Source organism: Lepidothrix coronata, unplaced genomic scaffold (genome assembly GCF_001604755.1).
Source record: "Lepidothrix coronata isolate B3197 unplaced genomic scaffold, Lepidothrix_coronata-1.0 Scaffold28, whole genome shotgun sequence".
NCBI lineage: Eukaryota > Metazoa > Chordata > Aves > Passeriformes > Pipridae > Lepidothrix > Lepidothrix coronata.
In genome coordinates, this window is record NW_016690208.1 from 115,479 (window position 1) to 135,829 (window position 20,351).

Below are 20,351 nucleotides of genomic sequence, written 5' to 3' on the forward strand. Positions count from 1 at the left end.
ATTCAATCTGAAGTCTGTAACAGAAAGACAAATTAAAAAACCTCCTTCCCTGCTACCCCTGACATTTTTTTTTCCCTGTGTTTGGGACATTGTGATAATGGATTTGTGCCTGTAGGACCCACTGGGGGTTGAGAGCCCCTGAGGTTGTGGATATGCCAAACATGGTGCATGGAATGGTGAGAGCCTCAAAGAAAATGAGGTGTGCTGAAGTTCTTTCTAACAATATCCGTTGCTTTAATAGAAGATACTATCACTGTGTGTGAATCTTGTCACACACTAGGCCTCAAATCAGATGTATTTACAGCATGTATTTTAAAAACATAGAAGAGCAGCACTATGAGTTAGGAGGTGGGGTTTTGTACTTTTTTAGCATACTTATTACAAGGGAAAAAAATCCATTTACTTGGGTTCGAGTTCAGGTGAGTTCTGGATCAAAAGGTCAAAGTTATATCCTGAAATTCGGGAAGATTCACATCATTCGTATCTGTGTCTGTATTTATTAGCTGAAATGAAACAAAACACAGAAAAAGGTGAACAAACAAAACTGAAGCCAGATCCCTGAGCCTGCTGCTGAATTCAGAATGAGAGCAGACCTAGGTACAAAATTCTAATCCACCCTCTCATTCCCCCTAATTGTCATTTTTTGTTGGACGTGTATCTAACATATGCCAATTATTTGTGTTTTTTATAAACACAGTCGTAGCCCAAAGGTAAACAAGACAGAAAAAAAACCACAAGGAAAAGGTGGCTCTGCATCACAATTTCTCTGGAAGCAAAGGCAGCTTAAGAGGATCCTGCCCTTCTCCAGCCAGTTGTTCCCTTTTCCAGGCTGCTCCTCCTGCAGACCCATCACTGCAACTCTGTGCAGGGGCTCAAGTGCATCAGTTTAAAAAGATTTATTCTCAGTGTCCTCAGGGCAGTTACCTCCACGTATCAGGAGCAATAAATTGAGTGGCAATGCAGGAAAGCACAGCCAGGGTGGGAAACTGTGCTAAAGGGGGTTTGCCCCGAGAACTGATGGTGTGCTGGGGTGTGCTGGGATTGTCTGCACTCAGCTTGGCCACAGCACAGGGGACTGTGACAGGAGGGGTTTCAGCTGCTGCAGGGATGGGTGGGATAACGGGGTTGGTGTGTGGTGTGAGATAAAGGCATTGCTGGAAGGGTGGGAGATGGAGTGGGAATGCTGTGAGGGTGATTTGAGAAGGAAAGGGGCAGCTTTAAGAAGGGCCGTGGGGGTGCTCAGTGCAGACAGGTGAGCACAGAATTGGATGGAGTCTGTTCCACCCTCCTGCTGCTGGATCTTGGGGCCAACTCACACCTTTTCTATCAGGAGATGGAGATGTGAAAGGAGAGGGGGTGCCCCTGTGAGCACAAAGGGCAGATGAGGCTCTGTGGCTGCAGGCAAGTGATGGTGCAGGTAAAACACCCAGCCAGTGGCACTCTGAGCCTCCCTCCTTTGTTTTATGTGTTTTTTTCCACCATTTCCATCATTTTTTGTGAGGTTTTTGCTCAGCTCTGATCATTTCTGGTCATAAGCAGGTTGGAGAGAGGGTGCTATCAATGGAGTCAATTAATTCTCTTTGCCACTTTTGGGACCTCGCTACAAGGAAGGTGGTTTGACAAGTTCTGCATCATCTTCTCTATTCTGCATTTCAAATATAAAGCAGGATGTGGCCTGGAAGGGATACAGATTCACTTCTTCATGATCATGAATAAAATACAAGAAATCCACTTTTTTTCAGCTATGGTTTAATATTTTTCACCTTTTAACCAATACAGGAGTTAATGCAGTTACCTTTTTTTTTTTTTTTTCTGAGGGGGGAGAAAGGGGATAGTTTTCATTCAAAGGCTTCACCCATGGCAGAAATCTTGAAGGAGGAGACAGAGGACTGAAACTACTGCTAAATAATCATATTGCTCAGGTGGGGTAAACTGGCTTAGTCCTGACAATGTCAGAGTAATTGGCATGAGATGTGAATCAGGCTTCATTCAACCTGAGAATGGCACCAGGGAAAACGTTCTAGTAGGAGTGAACATCAAAGAGAAAAAAGGAAATCAGAGGAAGGTGCAAAATAGAGTTACTTTACCCGTAACATCAGTGTACATGTCCTGCAAAATTACTACAAGAAGCAGCATGACATCGAGCTGCACAAACCAGGTCTTCTTGTCCCAGGGAAAATATCCAGACAAAAACTTGAAAGTCTTAAGTTTTTGCAAAGCTACACTCAGGTTAGGGCAGTAAAAACATTTCTGTGGAGTTTTCTTTTGTCCTTTCTGGCCATGTTGGTATTTTAGCTGAGTTTTAATTATTGGAAACGCTGTAAGAAAATTTGTTTCCATCTGGGCGAAGAAAAAAAAGAGAGAGAAGTTAAAAACGGATGCAACTTATCTTAAAAAAAAAAAAATTAAAAAAAAAAAAGAGAGAGAAAAGGATTTATTAAAACTGACCCTTTCCTGCAAACAGTTCGGATTTCAAAGAAATGGACTTTTCCAAGGAATAATAGGCTTATAGAAAAGTACCCAGGCAGCTCTTCTGCTGTCACTGAGCTGTCTGTGCACCTCTGTTTTCAAGGCACTGCCCCTTTCCTGGAGGGCTCTGCTGTCTGTGGAGACAAGGACCCGCTCTGGGCCAGCCCAGCACCAACCTGGAGAGTCAATGCAGGCTCTGTGTGGCTCCCCTTTCACACAGACCTGCCTCTGTTCTTGCCTTGTCCTTTCATTCTCCCGGCGCAATGTAAAGGTCACTCCTCCTGAAAGGACATGTTTGCTCTTTGTGTTCAGAGTGGACAAAAAAAAAAAGCATAACCCTTGCATATTACGGAGGGTTTTGGAGGCATTAATGGACTCTCACTGGAAAGTTTCTTGGGCATGAATTCCTCTTTTTTTTTGCTGTTAAAGCATGGTCAGGGATGCTCACACCTCCCTCAGGTGGGGATGGGACTGAGGGTTTTTTTTCTGGCAATGGTCCTGCTCTTTGACACCATCCCTGTGCTTGAGGCTCAGAGTTCTGCTGTAAAGCTGCAACATCTGCCCGTGTTTGTTCTGTTTGCACTGAAGGGTTTGGAGAAGGTGCTTTCCTTGGCCTCACTCTGAATTCCCTCTGGAGCCCACTGAGTTCAGACTGTATTACATGCCTATTGTAAATTGGATAACAGCTGATCAATAGACACTTGTCCTGAAGATGAATGACCCTGCATCAGACACAGCACCTCTGTGGAGAGGAACTTAAAAAGCTGAATTTGAGGCATGAAATGAAGTGAGATAAATAAGGATGGCAAGTTTTAGTTGGCAGTTTGTGGTGTTGCCAGTGATTGCTGGGTCCTGCTTTGAGGACAAACTGTGGGGCAGCTCACACTGACCAGACAAGCAGAATGAGGGATGGAGGAAGGGGAAAAGTGCCTGGAAGATGTGAGGACTGGGATGGAGGGGATGGGAAACCACATGTCTGAGCTTGGGGCTTGGGTCTAGCTTAGCTTGGTGAATACACACTGGGTGTGGAGGTCTCTGCACAAGCTGAGCTGGGAGCTGCAGTACCAACCCTCTTTGGGAGTGGGCATGAATATTTGGAATGCTATACCCAGAGCTCTGCCACTTAAAAAACGTGACTTACCCTGTTAGTTAATTTACAGCAGGATCTTAATTTGTCTGTGGGTCAGCCACTTCAGAGGAATATTTTCAAGAACTTGCTTGTCAATGCATGAAATTATGAATACAGTAGACTAAGTTTCCACCCAGTCTGATCAGTCCTGAGTTTAAATAATGATATTTCATCTTACTTAATGAACTGTCAGCCATCTCCTGAGGAAGACACTTTAATGAGTGGCGAATTATGCCCAATGCTTATTTATCTAAGTCAGGAGCACAGATCTGATAACGATCTCTTTTCATCTCCATGTCTGACTCGTGTATCTGTCAGGCCACTTCCTGCTCCAGACAAAGGTAATTTGCATAAGAAAGGAGGAACACACTGGATGGTCACTGAGTTTCAGTCTCCACAGCAGGGAACTTCAGCTTCTTACCAAAGTAGGCTGAGTGTCAACTTGGAGAGGTGCTTAGAGAAAGAAGAAAGTGGAGGAGCTGAAAAGGAAAGAAAGCAGAGACCAGAGCTTGGACTCCAACTCAAATTACTTTCAGAGAGGTTTTCCTTTCACAGAATATTCTGAGTTGGAAGGGAACCACAAGGCTCATCAAGTCCTACCCTTAAGTGAATGGCCCATACAGGCATCAGACCTGTGACCTTGGGGTTATTGGCACCAGCCAACCGAGCTGAATTAGTTGGGAAGTGCTCATATGGACTGGGCAAATGTTTCAGGAACTATCAAAAAGTAATTCATCAGTGATCTAGGTCAACAAGCAAGAAGTTCAGGGAGAAAAGAATGTTTTTAACTGGCAGGCCTGAAACCCAGTGGCTGAATCACACAATGAAGAGAAACACTACAGGAGGGAATGGGGCAAGTGGAACTGCAAAATACAGGCTCACTGTAGTTGATAAGACAGAAACCAGGCTTCTGGCATGCACTTAGATCAAGGGAGAAATATTCAAGCTGCCTCACTTCTGATATTATTAAAAAGTCTGATTAAAACAATTAGTTTCCCCTGGAATGATGCATAGGCAGTGGCAAGTCCATGTTTCTCTCTGTTGCCTACAAAGGAAGCCAGGACAGACAGCTTTTAACTAAGGGAGCAAAATTAGGGCAAACATTTTGGTGGAGGAACATCAGCACCCCCTCAGACAGTAATTGAGCCCAGGTGAAGCTGGGAATGATCCTCAGCAAAGCTCAGTTATGGTCGAGGGAGCACAAGGGGTTTCTCCACAGGCACTGCTCACGTGCAACCTAAACTGTGTTAATGTGGAGTGGGAAAGGTGTGACAGGTCCTCCTGTGTGAAGCCTGTCTTCCAAAACCTCTGTGAAAATGTTGGAATAACTTTTGAAAATGCACTTTTCCAAGAGCTTCTGTCATGTGTGACACTTCTTGTAACTCTTCTGTAAGAGGAAACATCGTGTGGAATAAAGATAAATTACTCTCTAGATTTGAAGCTGATGTTGCTTAAGCAGTGTTCGTTTTGTTGTTGTAGGAAAAGGAATTTTCAGGGACATGGAGAGGCTGCCTGGGCTGTGCCCCAAGGCAGGACCTGCTCTGCTGTCATTGCCAAGGCAGGACATCTGCCCTGTGCTCTGTGGTTATCCACTCACACCCATCCTTCCATCCATGAATGTCTGTTCTGGGATTTTTACAACACCTGACTGGGCAAACCAGCAGCTCTGAATTCAGCAGCCTGGTCTGAACTCAGTGTTCACTTGGCTCTGAGGAAGAGGGTGAATTCAGTGAGATCCTGAGGTCCCTTTTGACCTGGATGGTTCTGTGACTACAGCTTTTGTAAGGTGACACCCCAAACTCACACACCATTGAAGCCAAAGCATGAGCATGAGTGGAAGTGTCATGGAATTCATCATGGAAGTGAGTTATGCCAGCTTGGTGTCAGTGTTTATTTTCTTGCCTTCTTACAAAGGCATAAAATTATTGCCTCAAATTCTTTTCCCTTCCAATCCCAAAAATCCATTTACTAAACTATTGCTTCTTTGCTTTTCTTCTTTTTTTTTTCTTTGTTTTTTTTCTCTTTTTTTTCTTTTTCCTTAAAAAAGTGCTTTAAGAACTTTCTAGACAATTTTCTCTATTCTTCACTCATCAGATGTTTGCACAGTTGAGAAACACTCAATATGGGCAAACAGAGCATTGTAACTAGTAATAAGTACATTTGCTGTCTCAAAAGCAATAATTTGCAAAAGTTGGGAAAAATTACAAGCAAAATTGATTAGGAGAGAAACTGCAGGCAGAGAAAATGCTGATTGCAAATTGGTGATTCTGTAAGAGGAGTTTATTAGATGGCCAAAACCCCAAACACCACAATTTCCTATGAAATTAGAGGACAACATTGGCTGAAATCCAAGCCCTGCTCTGTTACAAAGGAAAAGAGCAATGGGAAATCTATATCCACACATAAGAATTACACAGGAAAAATCAAGGTGGGAAATGGAAAAGTCACACCAAGACCCTTTGAAGAATTAGCTGAACTTCCTTTTGGTCTGATGACTTCAGTTTCTAATAACCCTCACAGCATGGGAGGTAATTGTGTGAGCATTATATAATAATATTATTTTTAAAAAAGCCAGAAGGTTGTAGCTCTGCAATAGGTAACCTGTCTTAGACCACATAATGGGACCACATAATCTGATGCCAATTGATAAAGAATCAAATGTGATTCTGTAGAAAAAAAGATCTTTTCCAACAGAATTAGTTTTATTCTTTGAGACTGCGGGTTTGATTGATAAAAGTGTGGATGAACATAATGGATTGAACTTTTGTTGAAGTAATTCCCAGCCCCCTGGCACTTTATGGTGTTAATTTTATTAGAGATTAAGAGCATTTACACATCTGAAACTGGATAACTGCAGGTCTTACAGACACTGGGTAACCTGGAAGAACAAACCAACCCCAACAAGAATATTTCTAAGGGTTTATACAGACATCAGTACCAGAACTGCTCTTTTTATATATTTTTCATTAATGATTTCTAAAGTACTTTTTAAACACCAGCTGGGGAAGGAAGGGTGACTTGGAAACTCATGGAGTTATTTACAGGGACCTGCATGGGGAGGAGATCCCAGGTACTGAAATACTCTTTAATCTGGAAGAGGCATAAGGAGAATCAATGGCTGGAAGCTGAAGGCAACAAATCCAATTTTAAAAAGTAGATTTCCTTTTCTTAGTTACTTATTCATTGATTTGCTTATTTAAATAGTCAGGGAGATTAGAGCAAACTATTATGGGAAGATGTAGGATCTTGATCACGGCGTGCTGGTGGTGAGGGAAGTTTGCAAAGGTCCAAAGTTAATCACCATCACCTCCTCTGGTGGTTACTCTGGAGGGAAACAGACTCCTCCAGCCCACATAAGCCAAATCCTGCTTTTAATAATCATATGGAGAGATTTTTTTTCTTCTCCACTGCGTACAAGGGGAGCTTCACTCAGCTGAGTGGTCTCTGGGGGCTACTCTCCAACCCCCTCTCTCCTGAGCCTCACAGAGGATTGAAGTTTGGTGTCAGCAGAAGGTGATTCCTTCTCATGGGGTTTTCCGGGTTAGTGAAGAAAATCACAGGGAATGGGCTTGTCAATAGAGCTACTCACAGAGGACCTGCTGCAAATGGCAGAGAAAGAGGTAAGAGGATGGAGAGAGAGAAAACATAAAGCTGCTAAAACGAAAAAAGACCAGAAATAAATCTGATCTCCCTTGAGCTCAAGCTGAAGCCTGGATTGTGTATTCCAAGCTGCCACCAGGATGGGCTTGGGAGGATCACTTGTGCCTGGGCCCAAGGCAGCACTGTTTGGGTACAGATTAAATGAAAAATGAAACAGAGAGAAGGAAGCTTCTCTTCCCTCCTGGCCCTGAAGAGTTTGCATCCAGCACAAGACAGAGTTGGAAAAATAGTGTCCACCCTGTTCCTGCTGCCTCTTTGGGGCAAGTGCTAATGACTGGCTGATGGGAATGTGCCTGTCTCCTTGTTCCTTGGCTGCACTCACTGCCTTCCCCACTGAATGGCATTAATCATGTCAGCTTCCCTTTCTACAAGAGTGGCTGGTTTAATGGGAAACTTCATCCAGCATCAATATCCTGAGGGGAGGAGGAAATGGAGAGAAGAGGAAAGTGTGGAGCAGGGAGGTAGCTAATGGTGAAAGCAGCCACTGTGTGTTCCAGAGCGGGGATTTGATAGGGGCAAGTCAGGGAGTAGAGACTGGATTTACTTTGAAAGTCCAGAGGCACCAGGGATGCTGGCTGGATCTGCAGTGCTGGAGCTGGGAGAGGTCTCTGGGAAGCAGAGAGAATGGAGGATGGTGTGGCACAGCTGAGATCCAGAGGCACTTGCCCCAGGGAAGGTGAGGGGAAAGCTGGAGCACAGATGAAGTGTTTGAGCCTGAAGCACTGGGCTGGAAGGAGACTGGGAAAGAGGCAGAGTAAAAGCTGCTACAGGGGTGCAGACCCCCTGGAAAGGGGTCAGGTTGGGGGTGGGCAGGAGGGGGAACCAACCTGAGTAGATCTGAAGGAACAACTCTTGTCAGAGGCAGCTGCTGGTGGACATCCTGACAATGCCCTTACTGTGTTCTCTAGAGCTCCCCAAGCTTTTCCGTGCTTTGTGTCCATCATTCCTGCCCAGAGCCACCACAGAGCTGCACCCTCTGCTCTTCCATCTTTGCTCTGAGGTGTCAGGGTGCCAGCCCTGCAGGATCTCCATGGGCAGGAATTCCCTGCCAACAGGCAGGCAGAGGTGGGATGTGCCTGTGCGTTTCTGTGCCCACAGCTGTGCAGGTTGCTCAGGGAGGTTGGTTTGCCCCAAAGTTCACCACCAACCTGTCCTGCTTCTCCTGCTTTCTTCCTTCCTGCTCCTCTTGTTTCTCCCTCCTGCCTGTTTTCCTGCATGATCCCCTGCTCCTCTGACAGCTTGTTATTAGAAGCATTGCTGCATATTGGCTGAAATTAAGTGAAATATTGCCCTGTAAACCACGGTGTGACTGACAGGTTTCTCAATGTACCTGAGCACATGAGCTCCATCCCTTCACCCTGCCTTCCACAGTGCCATCATATTCCCCTTGTAGCTGAACTTCTTCACTTCTCCACCTTTTCTTTTCCATCCATTTCCCAGCTATGATGAAAAACAAATTTACTATCTGGTATATACAGAGAAAAAGCTCTCTGCAGTCTTCTCCCTGGGATGCTTCCTCTGGAAGAGAAGCCCATAATGATGGGTGGTGCTATGAAGAAGGTGATCAACTCAGCCCATAAAAATACTCCCTTTCTGAGAAATCCATCCCAAAAGCCCTGGCAGGCTCTCACAAAGCAGAAGGAAACGAGGGTGACAAAATATGGATAGTGTAGGCAGCATGGGAAAACCTTCCATGTATGTGATGAACCGAACCTGTGGAATTTATTGTCACAGGATATTACTGAAATGAATAATTTAGGAGGAATCAAAGAGTTTGCAACCTCACGGAGAGCTGTGTCCAGACAAAACATTATACAGGTTGAAATTTATAATGACTAAATCTCTACAACATAATCTAATTATCAGACAGGGTTAGGCAAAAATGACCTCCCATGGGAAGAACTGCACAATTAGACGTGTTAGATCTGAGCTGATGAGCAGGTATGTTAAACCTTCTTCTGAATCACCCAGTACTGAATTTTTCATCAGAATTGCAGTAGCAGATCAGACAACCTTTGTGCTTCTCTTTTTCCCATTATCCTGTGATCTTTGGAGACAAAATATTTTATTCCCTTTTGCTTGGATGTTTTGGCAAAATGATATCTCAGAGGTCTCAGAAATCTGATTTCACACGTACTTGTGAAAATACAGCCTCAAACAGGCTCTCTGTCTAGAAGTATCTATGTAGCTGAACAACCTGTTATATCACGTCTTGGTTGAATCTTGCATTCCAAGAAATTCATTTCCTCAGTCTAAATTTTGTGGACACCATTTGTTTGCTTTGGTGTACACAGAGCTCCACTGTAGATGGAAAAAAAATCCTATTGACTCTAGATAGATCTCCATTTTTCTTCTCCCTTTTTCTTTTCTTCTCCCTTTTTCTTTTCTTCTCCCTTTCTCTTCTCCCTTTCTTTCCCCTTTCTTCCTCCCAAGATTATGCTCACCTTTATTGCCATGCAAAAGTTTTTTAGTGCAAAGAAGCCTCCCTGATCTCCCTTTCTCTGTCACTCATCCCCACAAACACTAAATCCTTGCTGATGCTGATGTTTTCACTAAAGGGGGTTTTCAACCTGCTTCCTGCTCTGAGTCCTGACACCCAAACAGAGCATGACAGCACAGGCACCCTCCTGAGAGTCAGGACCCCAAGTTTGGGTGTCACTTGTCTAAGGCATCAATCAAATACAGAGCACATGTCCCAGCCATCCCCCTCTCCCTGGGGATTAGAGGTGGATCCCATCCTGCATACAAGGGTAGTCTGACTTTATTTTGCTGTTCACGTTACACAGTTTCAAGAGAAGCCACATCCAGAAGACACCAAAAATGCCCTGCCACTGAGAAAAGACATTTTTCTCCCAGGCATGCTCTTCATGCAGAGGGCTCAGTGCATTAACATGACTTTCCTCTCCTGTGTCTGTGTGTGATTACGATCAAGGCAAAGATCCTCACTGGAATGACAATGTGTCACTGGAGCAGCAGGGAAACGTGCTCTGTAGGAGATCCTGCCCATGTTTGCAATCAGTGCCAAAGCAGAGGGCCTGGGGCTGACCCTCTGCCTGCCCCCCCTGTGCTCAGAGCTTCCACAAACGCCACTGATTGCAAACCCTGGCTGTTCCCCCCAGCAGCAGAGGGCCCAGGTGTTGTTTTATTTTTAGGTGTGTTCTGGAGCCCGCTGCAGGCTGTGAGCTGGCGTCAGCAGAAGGGCTGAAAAGCAGTGAAGTGCTGCTCTTCACTCAGAGATGCCATTTTCCCCCACATAACCTCCCTTCCAAGGATTCTGGCCTGTGAGGTCCTGGAGAGCTGGGCTGTGGGGGGAGAGGGGAGCACTCAGTCAGCACAGCATCACTCACCAGAGCAGTTCATGAGCCCCCCACGAGGCTTTGGTGGGTGGCCAAGGAAAGGGGGAATCACCACAGTCACTTTCCGTGCTTCGCTCCCTAATTATTTCTCCTCCTTAACTATTTTTCTTCACAGATCTGTTCCTCTCCTCCAGTGCTTGGACCTGCATGGGCAGAGTGCATGGGGGTAGGATGCAAGAAAAGGGATGCAGACCTGTGAGCAAGGGACAGAAGGTCCTTAGGTGAGGATGTCTCTTTTCCAGCAGCCCAGTCCCACTGTCTTAATCCCACTCTGACCCCACAGGTGCTCTTTCAACACATCTAAGAACAGATATTTTGAGGCACTTGGGGAGAGGCCAGAGGGATGTACTGCAAAAGAGAGGGCAGAGTCAGCTGCACCCCCCCAAATATACAGTATACTCACACCCTGAGACTCACCCCTTCAAACATACAAGCTTGACCATCTGACCTAAATTTGAGAGGTCAGCAAAGCAAAGCTAAATGTTTCAGGATGGCCAAAAGTCACACTGGCTTTGGGAGCTGTGGAGGGGATGTGACTCCTTTCAGACTTTGGGAGCTGTGGAGGGGATGTGACTCCTCTCAGACTTTATTTCCCAACAGAGGTAGATCTGGGTGTGAGCAGGTCAGTCCTGCCCGTGCCAGCAGGCTGATCACAGCAGTGAAATGCCAGTGCCCTGCTCAGGAGCTCCCCTGTGCCAGAGCCAGGCTGGGCTGGGGCATCCATGTGTGGCAAAAGCCACAAAGGGAACCAGGCTGAGTCCCCACACAGTTCTCACTCCCATCTTTCCCTGCTCACCTCCTGTGCAGCAAAACTCCTCTGTCTGCCCTTTTCTAATTCTGATCTCAGGTGTGATTATTGAGTCCCAAAAAACTTTTTTGGCACTGGATTTACTCTTAATATATTCTTCAAGAGCTGCATCAGCACTAGTAGGATTTTTAGCCTAATTATCAGAGGTGTGTGTAGATACAATTCGTGTCTCCAGAAGGATGTTAATAATAGCTCTGAGTGATGAGAAACAACACAAAATGCTGCTGCCAGCTCTAAGGAACAGTAGGGAGAAGACAAAATCCTAAATTGTGCATGGCCTTAGAAACTGCTGCGACACAGGCCTGGGAAGCAGCATTTTCCAGGCATTTTACATTGGAGGTCAGTGGTATTTTCCATACTGTAGGTTGAGAAACTGAGGTATGGAGCTGGGAGCAGCTGCCAAAGCTGGCTCAGCCTCCCCTCGGCAGAGCTGAGGCTTTGTGGTGTGTCCTGAGCCTCATCACAGAGCTGCTGACCAGGTGCTGCTGCTGTTCCCTCCTGAAAGCCAGACCTTGCAAAGTCAGATCTCTGCTGGCTGGGCAGGGAGTGGAAGGTTCACCAGGATAACAAGCTGCTGTACACGCTCAGGCTGATGGTTTTGAAGTCAAGAGGACCATGCTGAGACACAAATGAGCATGGCAGTGTACTGAATACACAGTCCCTCGTTTCCTGAAAGCTGGGCTATAGGTCTATGGTCCATCACACAGAGCAGCTGAATGAATGGTCCTTAACTCCTCCTTTCAGTCATTTTTGGTTGCTTGCCACAGAGAGCTTTTCCCACATCTGCTGTGTGAAAGACAGCTCCCAGTTCTACGACTGCTGTGCTTTGGGGTTTGTTTTTAGGAAAAGGTCCCCAGTGTCTCAGCTGATCCATGTCAGCCAAGGAGACTTTTCAGCAAGTCATTACAAAGGTAACATTGCAGGACCCCAAACAAAGGCCATGGCACTCGGAGGGGCTTTCAAGGGAGGCGACCTTGTTCTCACTGGGAAAAAACACATTTACATCTCCTTTTCCAGGGGTTAATTTCTCTTCCCTGCTCCCTAGTACCTGACCCCTTCAGACCAGGAGAGCTTCAGAGTCATTCAGACGAAAAGCAGGGACATCTCTGTAGACAGGATGCCTTCAGACAGTGGAGGTGGCTGCCAGCAGTGTAAGGAAAGAATAGATATTAGAAACTGAAGTCAGCAGAGCAAAAGCAAGTTCAGCTAATTCTTCAAAAGTGCGAGTTTCCCATTTCCCATACGTGACTCTTATGTGTGGATACAGTTTTCCCATTTTTCTTTTCCTTTGTAGCAGAGCAGGGCTTGGATTCCAGCCAATGTTGTCTTCTTATTTCATATGAAGCTGTGGTGTTTGGGGTTTTGGCCACCTAATAAACTCCTCTTACAGAATCACCGATTTGCAATCAGCATTTTCTCTGCCTGTGGTTTCTCATCTAATGATTTTTGCTTGTAATTTTTCCCAACTGTTGCAAACTATCGCTTTTGAGACAGCAAATGTACTTATTACTAGTTACAATGCTCTCTTTGCAAAGGTGAGTGTATCTCACCTTTCTGCAGGACTGTCTGGCTGGGTCCTGTCACATTTACCTCTTCTCCACAACCTTCATTCTTAACAGCATTTTTTAATGCTAAATTTTAAAATTTAGTGCTCTATCACTCTTGGTATTATTTTTAACGACCAAGTGGATCAACTTTCATGACAGCGACAATTTTTATGTTTCAGTCCACCTCCAAGGTCAATTTATTTTCAATGTTTTCCAAACAATTCACTCGGGTTGTTTAAAAACTTGCTCTAGTGAAGCCGTTTTGTGAAGAGTTTCAGAAATCTGGCATATCTTCAGGAACCAGATTTTCTTTGAAACAAAATTACAAGAGCTCTCTTAGAAATAGAAACTCTGACTCTCATCCAAATCTAATTCTACCTGTGCACAAAAAAAAAAAAAAAAAGGAAAAGTAAGTGGTATGCTTAAAAGAAAAAGAACTTTATTTATGAAGGTCAATGCAAAATCATTACCAAGTAAGATTGAAGAGGAATGGGAAAAAAAATGGAAGAAATGCTGTAAATATTCGAAGGCAAATAGCAATGACCACAACATTAGTGGTGTGTTGTCTGTGAAAGTCTTATCTACTGAACACAATCCAAAAAGAAAGGGGTTAACAAAGGAGTGTGGGAACAAACTTAGAATTAAAAGTTGAAGCCCACAAATATTGAAGCTTAGACAACGTTACCAATTACCAAAAATGTGGAGAGTAAATATAAAATATTGGAGAGGAATGTGGAAAAAACCAATGTAAGTACCTGAGAGTGGCTGAGGGAGAGCTCATAGTGATGCCAGAAGCAGCAGAGCAAATGGAAATGCAACCCCCAGGCCTTAGAGGGGAAGGACACCTGGTTAATGCCTGTAAGCCCTGTAGTTAAACAAGAAAGGCACCAGCTTACTGAAGATAAAACTACAAGGGAAAAATCTATGTCAAACAAAGAACGAGGTGGCAATTGGTGTGTGAGGAGAGAATATCTAAACACAGCTTCAAATACGAAAGAAATGGGCAGAGAAATCCCTGAGTGAAAACCCAAATCACTCAATACAGACTCATAGCAATAGCCAGCAAGTGTTTACAAACAGCCCTTGAGTGAAAATTAAGGGGATCTGTAAGGATACAATCAAATCAGACCTTTGGGGAAAGCCCAAACTTTTAGGAAGATAGAAATGCAGCTGGAAGGTTGGGCGAAGATGGTGAAGCTGTTTTGGCTCACCAGAAACATCTCAGGCAGCTGCATGGAGACACGAGAGAGAGAATTTATTTGAGGAATGATGACAGTTTGTATTGAAGAGCTGGAGTCACTTCTGAGGAATGACAGGGTTTAAAGGAAAAACGGGCACAATCCCCCTCAGTGCCTCAAAACCAGACAGTTTACTGCAATCACAGGGTTGGGAATGAGAAATGATTCCACTAACAGTGACTGCCCCGATGGGGAAAGGAGCTCTCCTCATCCTCTGAACTAAGCCTGACTGGTTCAGACAAGCAGGAAAGGCCCAAAGAGTGGCACAAGTGCCACTGGTGGAAGGTGTGTCCTGGTGGGAAGCCTTTGTGTCCAGTGAGACAGTGGTTTGCTGGGTCTCTGCTCAGGCAATGGCACAATGACATTTCTCAGGTGTCACTGCCTGGTTGCAGGACTGGAAGGGCAGCAACTGTCCTTGGCCTCTCCAAGAACACTGAGTTAGACTGAAACTGGTCCCTCAGGCTGAGCCCTGCTGTGTTTAGGAAAGAACAGACCACTCTTGCTGGGCTATCCCAGGCAGAACCTCCTTGGACACTCCAGCCTGGAGGTTCAATACACCAAAATTCCTTCAAACACTTGGTATTAGCCAAGTGAGGGATGCCAGGGTGAATAACACAGAATTAGCTTCAGGGGAGTTAACTGATCATTGTTCTGCCAGCAGAGATTCAGTAAAGGGAATTTTATTTGCCCCAGGTAGCAGAGTGAGTTAATACTGAAGACAGAGGGGAGGCAGTCCTGGTTCCTGCCCCTCCCCAGGCACCAGCTGCAACCTTTCTGCCTCAAACCTCTCAGTTGTGCTGAAGGTTTTTAGTTGTTGCTAACCTCATCTCCCAGCTGGAGCAAATTTAGGAGAACAAACTGCCCATCCTGTCATGGGTGGATTAGGGTGTGATGGCTTTGAGAGGAGCGGGGAGGTTGTGTGATCTTGGTGGTCTGTGATTTTATCAGGAGGACTGGGACTATTTGGGCTTTCCAGGCTGAAGACACAGCAGGTGAGTAACCAATAAAGTATGGCAAGATTTAAGAGTATGGAAGTGCTAGTTCAGGTATTGTTGCCAGGGTGTCAGGGGAGGCTTTAAAATGAAGCATAGTGAAATAAGGAGGTGGGATATGGTAACTCCATTGTGTTCTCTTTTCCTATCCTGAGGCTTCCCACTAAGTGATGACTTTGTATAATTAAAATGAACAAAGTAAATGGCAGCAATCCATCTTCACAATCACAGCATTTTCCCCTTCCCTTTGTTGAAGAGCTTTGTTCATCTCAAATTGGTTAAAGGAAAAAAAAAAAGAAAAGTGAAAAAATAAATAATAAAAAATACAGAAATAGAAGTTGAATGGGTGCCTGCAGGGGCTGTATTTTTAGCAGCTCATCAGTTTGCAGAGAAGCTCAGAGGTTGCAGATTCTAATTGCCAACCTGGAATGTGGAAAGCAGGACAACTGAGAGAGTGTATGTGTTGTGGAGAGAGTGATGATTTCAAAGCAGGGAAGGAAGAGATAATTGGCACCTTTGCTATGTACAAAATGTGGTGGGACACCGTGTGGTGAGGCCATCTGGACAGTGTTTGGGCCACGAGGGCCTGCTGAAAAGCTCCTGTGGAATCCAACTGCAGGAGGGATTTTGCCTCTTCCCTGGCTGGAGCTGAGAATGTTTATGTGGCCACTCTGGGGAGGCTGGCTGGGGAGATTTGCAGATGGAGCGTGTCAGATCCAACTGAGATCCTGGCCGGGAGGAGGAAGTGAGCAAGTAGAAAATGACACCACAGATCTAACAGGAAGGCAGAGCAGAGGGTGATCCCTGAGCACAGATCCAGGAGCCAGGTCCCTACATAAGGATGAGGTGCAAGCTCCTACAGCCTTAAAAATTAATTAGTTTTGGTTCAGCTCTGGATTTATGCCCAGCAATGCCCATATACAGCCCCTCAATGCTGTGAGAGGGGCTGGTTGACTTCTTCTGCTGGTGTCCTTTCAGAGTAGAACCAGGAGCCCAGTGTGGAGTCCCAGAGTCTCCTCCAGGACAGTGGAGGAAGTGCCTGGTCTATCCTTCCACAGCCTGAAATGGCCGTGGTTGCTGTCCTACCCCAACCTGCTCCACACCCCCATATTTGGCTGTCATGATTTGCAGCTCTGGCTCTTGAAATGGATGTCCCAGAACTGCTGAGTGTGTACTGACAGCTCAGCTGATGGCTGTGGGATGCTGGAGCCCATGGATTGGAGTACAGGAGGAGGCTGCCTTGCCTTTGTGTGGTGTAGAAGCTTGGCAGGTTTTTGGCTTGCTTTCCTGATAGACTATTTTCATCTCCCCTGTCCTACTTCCTTCCACACAGGCCTCATTTCCCCCCAGGGACTATAACTAAACTCTTGTCTGTAATTCCAATTGGTTCATCAGCTCTTTGGAGCATTTCCAGGCATACAGCAGAAGAAGATCACATGGGTAGCCCATCTGATGCTATGTATATAAAAAAACAAGCTCTGTACAGACTGGACTGTGCTAAACAGGCCTTGCTACAGCTGCAGAATTGCTGTCAGGACTTTGCTTACCACCTTGTCACAGGCAGACAAATAACACTGCAACAATACACCTTCCTATGCATGACAGACCAAATCCTCACACAAACAAAGCAAGAGATGTCTGGCCCAAAAGGCATCACGGGTAACTGCTAATTTGCTGAGGTAATGGGTGATGGAGATAGAAGTAGGGCAGAGAATTCAAAAAAACGTGGGTAAAACCATATGTAAGCAGTGCTGTAAGGACAGGACTTGAGGGTGAAAGGGAGAAAAGCATGGCCATGGCTGATTGCAAATCGTATCTGATGTGCAGAAGGCTGAGTGGAGCTGGTAAGGTCATCCTTCCATATGCATGAGCTTGCTAATCTTGCTGTCTGGTCACCCCCCAACTGGAGGCTTCAGATCTCCCTTTCCCTGACCCTTGGATCGTGGTGCGAAAGGAGGGACTTAAGAGGCAGCTTGCACAGCTCAGCAGTGTGGGGGACACTTGCTGCCTGTGAGGGCAGGAGTGCAGCCCCTCCAGCCCATGCTCAGCACCCTGTTTTCCCCCAGCCCAGCTGGCTGTGTGAGCACACCCTTGACAGTGGCCTTTGGGCTGCTCCCCCGGATGGATCAGTCACGCTGCCGTGGCTCGGCTGCCTGCAGGGCTGTCACTTTGTTCTTCTTCAAGGAAGAGCCAGTGGGCTGAGGAGGCTCCAGTTCCATCTGCCAGCAAAACCCGTAGCAGGGAAAGAGCAGCAGTAAAGGGGGGAGGTGCTGGAAAGGGGGAGCAGTGGATTCCCTTGATAATTAGGATGGCTGCATCATCACTTATGCAAACAGGGGGAAGAAGGAGGCTTTCTGCAGCAGGCTGAGTGGAGGAGAGAACAGAAAGATGGAGCTGTTCTCCATGAAGCAAAATACCTGATCTGCACAAAGGATGTGTGGACACTTAGATGTTTTCCTTCTTTCCAGAAAAGGCAGAATCAGGAGCCCTTCAGGACAAATAATTCCTGGTCAGAGTTTGGTTGTTGTCCTGTGTTGCACACTCATGCAAGCCAGCACAAGGAGGCTGGGGCAAAAGCAAGCAAACTTTACATCTGGTTATTCCTCAATCCCTCTCATCCCTCCACATATCACAGGTCTGCCCTGCTGGCCCAGCATTTTGACAGGGTTGTGTCCATCCCTCGACTTTCCTGTTTGCTCAGAGGGCTCTGGTTTGCTGGTAGGGCAGGGAGTGCAGCACAGGGGCATTGGGTGCACATGAACCTGGGGGTGTTCACCGGCCTGAGCTGGCCCCAGGCTGCAGAGCAGTTCTTCTTTCCCCCTCTATCCTGATGACTGGAGGAGGTATCTCTGTTACCCTCAGTGGGAAGAGGCTTGAGCAATATTGTCATCGTACACCATCAACATCTTCCCATGTCTGACACCACCACAGATGTGTTTGTGTTCACTGTTTTCCACTTGTGCTGGTTCAGCTTGGCAAGGCAGCTGCCTTCCTGGTGCAGAGAAGGATTTCAAAGGAAAGCTGCTCAGCAGCCAGCTGTGGCTGCCCTCTCCCTCTCCCTCCATGCTGCTGGAATGCTGTGCAAGGTGGCAGCAGGCTTTTTCAAATTTGAAATGTATGATTCACTGCTTCCTTGCCTGGGAGGCAGAACTGGACAGACCTTGAGAAAGCACATGGTGTGATTCCTGGGGCTGTCCTGTGCCAGGCCAGGAGCTGGACTTGATGATCCTTGTGGGTCCTTCCAACTGAAGATGTTCTATGAGTCCGTGATAAACCAGTGATATGAAAGCAGCAGCAAAGTGTCACCTTCTGCCCTTCTCCCACTGCTTAGTAGGTGGAGTCTTGTGCAAAACGGTGCAGCAGGAGAACTTGAACACCAGGGAGAGCATGTGGAAAGACAATGAGGGGATCCTGACAGTGCATCAGCTCTGCCTCATCCTTATACATGCCAGGCTTCCCAGCAGTAGCCTGTCTTACACGCTGATGTCCAAGTTTGGGTTGTCAGCAGTGTTTTGACAGGCATGAACAAAGCCCTTCTATTCCCAAAATGCACTAAAACACAAAAGAATAGCACAGTCCTTGCTGCCTTGGGACTGCTCTCTCTGCATGTGTGCAGGGTGTGAAGTTAGGGCTGGACATAAGCATGGGATGTGGAGACAGCTCCTCCCAACTGAGCCTGTGTGAACTGTAGGGATGGTGGGGAACTCTGGACTTCAGATGATGTTCAAGGCTTTGTGGACATCTCCAAGCATTCCAGAAAGTTCCTTTTCTCAGGATGTACCTTAGCTCTACCCTAAAGAATCACACACCTTCTTTCTGCTTTATGGCAGGTGGGAATTCTCCAAGCTCTGGTTTATTGTCAGCTGAGCAGCCCAATCAAAAAACATTGTCTTCTTTGCAGGCTTGACAGGTTTTAATGCAGGGAAAAGCCAAACAAACAAATGGAAGAAGGCACAGCAAAATCAGTGCTGTTGACTAACTAAAAGGGGATCTAGTCAGGATTCATATATCTGCAGCAATTTCTCCATCTCAGTGGAGTCCTGCCTGCTGAATGAGGAATATCTCCTCATCCCAGATCAATTTAGCCATAGAAAGTTTTTTGGTTTTTTTTTTTCTTTTTAATTCCTCCTCCAACACAGATAGGTAGATACATCCACAAACCCTCATCCATCCTCCTTTTGTTGCTGGGAAAGAAGGATCAGCTGTCCTCCTGATATTTGAAAAAGTGGAATCTGATTTGACTGACAGGAGGGCAGGGAAATCCTGGATAATGTTGCACCCATACCTTAGAGTCAGGCTTCATGTGCCACCAAATGGCACAGCTGGAGCAGGAATCCTGGCACTGGAGCAGCTTGGGCTCCTCTCCTGCTGAAGTTGTCAGGTATAAAGTGAAATTACTATAAATAATTGTTTTTCTAGTCCAGGCTGGGCTGATTCAGTTGTACTTGGGCAATGTCAGCCAGTGGCTGATTTAGGCTCATCCCAGTCATGGGCAAATTAAAGTGTGAGCTGGGAAATGCATCTGAGCAGGAAAACAGTTCCTCTGGCAACACTCTTAAACATACCAGAACTTAATGTTTCTCCTTTTGTCTTTAGTGTGGTGTAACAAAGGCACATTAAGGCTGGATGGATTCTGTTCACACTGGAGACTTTTCCTACAAATGAGGAATTCACGGGAGGGCTGTGGTTGTTGCAAATGAGCCTTTGTGTGCTGTGTGCCTCCTGTCCCTCATCCCAGCAGAAGAATCCCACCAGGACACTCTGCTTGCTGACGAGAGCAGCTTTTGGGGGAAGGCAAAGCTGATGGTTACCTTGACTCACCCGACTCGGGAAGGCCCGTTCTCCGAACACACCACAGAAAAGGTGCACTTATGTAAACACTAAAAAGTGAAGTCTGTGGAGTCCAGGGCAATCCATCTTTTAAATCTGGCTTTTATAGCATTATTATGTGAGACAGTCTCATAAAAAGCTCTCTGTAGATGCCATTACACCGCATTGTGGCTTCGGAGAGCGAGCTGGAGAAGCTGCGAGTTTGTGCAACAGCACATGTTAAACGTGAGTTATGGGGTGTCAGGGGCCCGTGTTAACGACCACACAACCCATTCAGCTCCTTTAAGGTTAATCAACTCAGCATTTGTGTCAGGTGTAATGT

General features: G+C 46.0%; 1 long non-coding RNA gene across 1 annotated transcript; it reads right to left on the reverse strand.

Annotated features, from left to right (window-relative positions):
* Positions 1-1,836: 1,836 nt before the first annotated feature.
* LOC108494920 lies at positions 1,837-14,778 on the reverse strand. Its single transcript, XR_001873985.1, has 4 exons — positions 14,766-14,778; positions 8,106-8,109; positions 3,089-3,098; positions 1,837-1,917 (listed from the first exon to the last, which is right to left on the reverse strand). It is a non-coding gene; the product is annotated as an uncharacterized LOC108494920 (long non-coding RNA).
* Positions 14,779-20,351: the final 5,573 nt, after the last annotated feature.